Source organism: Cebus imitator, unplaced genomic scaffold (genome assembly GCF_001604975.1).
Source record: "Cebus imitator isolate Cc_AM_T3 unplaced genomic scaffold, Cebus_imitator-1.0 Scaffold191, whole genome shotgun sequence".
In the NCBI taxonomy this organism is placed as follows: domain Eukaryota; kingdom Metazoa; phylum Chordata; class Mammalia; order Primates; family Cebidae; genus Cebus; species Cebus imitator.
The window spans coordinates 943219-946663 of record NW_016107506.1 but is presented as its reverse complement, the minus strand read 5'-3'; the positions used below and the strand labels follow the sequence as shown (position 1 = coordinate 946663).

General features: G+C 40.5%; 1 non-coding gene across 1 annotated transcript; it reads left to right on the top strand.

Annotated features, from left to right (window-relative positions):
• Positions 1-2952: 2952 nt before the first annotated feature.
• Positions 2953-3054, top strand: LOC119473880. Its single transcript, XR_005203128.1, has one exon. It is a non-coding gene; the product is annotated as a U6 spliceosomal RNA (small nuclear RNA).
• The last annotated feature ends 391 nt before the right edge of the window (positions 3055-3445 follow it).

Below are 3445 nucleotides of genomic sequence, written 5' to 3'. Positions count from 1 at the left end.
GCATTTTTTTTAGTAGAGTCGGGGTTTCACCATGTTGACCAGGATGGTCTCGATCTCTCAACCTTGTGATCCACCCGCCTCGGCCTCCCAAAGTGCTGGGATTATAGGCGTGAGCCACCACGCCTGGCCTATAACTGGTTTTAAATCCTGACACTGTTGTTTGATTTTTGGCTTTTTTAAAAAAGAAATCAAAAGGATTGGGGAGAGGCTAGGACAACTGCTGTTGTGAGAAAAGGGGGACACTTTGGAGTTTGGCATTTACAGGTTCTTATTTAAGAATCGCATAAAAAAATCCTGAGTATACATAATGTTCAGAGATGAGAAGCATTAACAAAAACGAAAGCTGAAAACTGATGAAGAGATCAAAAGATAAAACACTGAACACCCCTCAAACTTCTCCTAGCATTTGAACTCCTTAAAATCTCACTATCCCCCAAAAATAAATAAATAAAAATAAAAATACAAAAACAAACAAAAAATAAATAAATAAAATCTCACTATCCAAAGGCAATCCTCAAAAAACATTTATTGGCCGGGCACAGTGGCTCATGCTGGTAATCTCATCACTTTGTGAGACCGAGGTGGGTGAATTACTTGAGGTCAGGAGTTTGAGACAAGCCTGGCCAACATGATGAAACCCTGTCTCCTTTTTTTTTTTTTTTTTTAGTTATCAATCTGTAGGATATCCCTTTTTCTTTCCACTCAATGTTTTGCAGGGTGTTAAAAAGCAAGGAATTCTACATTTGAGGCAAACACAATTTTTTTCTCTTATATTTTTATACTTATATGTGTTCCATGTGAGAAAACCTGCCTCTACTAAAAATACAAAAATTAGCTGGGTGTGGTGGCACATGCCTATAGTTCCAGCTACTCCAGAGACTGAGGCAAGAGAATCAGTTGAACCTGGAAGGCAGAGGTTGCAGTGAGCCGAGATCATGCCACTGCACTACAGCTTGGGTGACAGAGCCAGACTCTGTCTCAAAAAAAAAAAAAAAAAAAACCAAAAACATAGTTTATTTTCCTCTTAATGACTAAGAGCCATCAGGTTGGGTGTGGTGGCTCTTGCCTGTAATCCCAGAACTTTGGGAGTCATAGGCAGGTGGATCACAAGGTCAGGACTTCAAGACTAGCCTGGTCAACATAGTGAAACCCCGTCTTTACTAAAAAATACAAAAAAAAAAAATTAGCTGGGCATGGTGGCATGTTCCTGTAGTCCCAATTACTCAGGAGGCTGAGGCAGGAGAATCACTTGAACCCAGGAGGTGGAGGTTGCAGTGAGCTGAGATTGTGCCACTGCACGGCAGTTTAGGCAACAGAGTGAGACTTTGTCTCAGAAAAAAAGCTATCAGTTTCTAACATAGACCATTTCTTCACATAAAAACCATTCTATAGGCTGGGCACGATGGCTCACGCCTATAATCCTAGCACTTTGAGAGGCCAAGGTGGGCAGATCACCTGAGGTCGGGAGTTCAAAACTAGCCTGACCAACATGGTGAAACCCCATCTCTATTAAAAATACAAAATTAGCCTGGCGTGGTGGTGCATGCCTGTAATCCCAGCTAATCGGGAAGCTGAGGCAGGAGAATTGCTTGAACCCAGGAGGCAGAGGTTGCAGTGAGCTGAGATGGAACCATTGCACTTCAGTCTGGGTGACAAGAGTGAAACTTCATCTCAAAAAAAACCACAAATGTACAGTCAGGCTGGCATGTGGCTCACGCCTGTAGTCCCAGCACTTTGGGACTTTGGGAGGCTGAGGTGGGAGAATCGCTTTAGCCCAGGGATGTCAAGGCTGCAGTGAGTTGCGCCATTGTATTCCAGCCTGAGGGACAGACTGAGATCCTATCACTAACAAACAAACAAACATTTTAAAACATGGAAAAGTACAGAGGGCTAAGATTTATGTTCATATATGCCCATTGCAACATTATTTATAGTATCAGAAAACTAAAAACAATAAAAATGTGTAACCATTTGCATGGCTAAATATCTTCACTTGATGAAAGGTATGGTGTTTAAAAAGGTGTAATAAACTTTAACAAAGAAAACCTAAAAAGCAAGATACTATTAAATTGTATGTACAGAATGATCTTAACTGTTTAAAAATAAAGAAAAAAAGATTAAAAAAATAAAAATATTAAGATTCTATCTACTTGGAGAAGACCATTTTTTTTCAGGAGAATGTATTACATATAGAAAGAATGTTAAGGTTTACTAGGACTAGATAGGATAACTTAATCATAAGATAAATACAAGCGAGGAACGGGATTAGATAAAATCTTATGAAGTAAATAGAATTTAAGAATCCAAGGCTGGGTGCAGTGGCTCACGCCAGTAATCCCAGCACTTTGGGAGGCTGAAGCAGGTGGATCATTTGAGGTCAGGAGTTTGAGTCAGACCAGCCTGACTAACATGGTGAAACCCCGTTTCTCTAAAAATACAAAAAAAATTAGCCAGGCGTAGTGGTGCATGCCTGTAGTCCCAGCTCCTTGGGAGGCTGAGGCAGGCAGGAGAATCTCTTGAACCAGGAGGTGGAGGTTGCAATGAGCTGACATGGTGCCACTGCATTCCAGCCTGGGCAACAGAGAAAGACTCAGTCTCAGGAAAAAAAAAAATAATAATTCAGGGAAATTGCATCATCTATATCTTTAATTCCTAACAAGTCAACTACGTTCACATGACCTGTATTTTTCACACGGCCCATGTTTTTCATACAATAGAGGCCTGAAATGGAAACCAATGACTTCATTTGTTGCTGATCTGCAGCAACAGTGATGGACTCCAGCACTGGAGGAAAATCTGGCTGCACTGGATTTATGAAGAGATGGTAAAGAATGTATTAATCCTGACTGCTACTATACACTGGACAACTCAAGGGGTTTTTCCAGAGTAATATTCATAGATCAGATGCAATTTTCATTTGACATAACTATAAAATATAACTTTTGGTGCTAGTTTCAGCAGCACAGATACAATACTAAAATTGGGATGAGACAGAGATTAGCATGTCCCCTGCATAAGGATGACATGCAGATTCATGAAGCATTTCATATTTTAAAATACCTATCAGGTACTATGCTTAGTACCTGGATAATGAAATATTCTGCACACCAAAATCTCATGACACAAGTTTACCTATATAACAAAACTGCACATATGCTCCTGAACCTAAAATGAAAGTTAAAAAAGAAAAAAAAAAGGAATATAATCTTTGGTTAAAAAATGACTCCTACCTTGATTTTAAGAAAACTTTAGCCAGGCGCGGTGGCTCACGCCTGTAATCCCAACACTTTGGGAGGCCGAGGCGGGTGGATCATGAGGTCAAGAGATCGACACCATCCTGGTCAACATGGTGAAACCCCGTCTCTACTAAAAATACAAAAAATCAGCTGAGCATAGTGGCGCGTGCCTGTAATCCCAGCTACTCGGGAGGCTGAGGCAGGAGAAT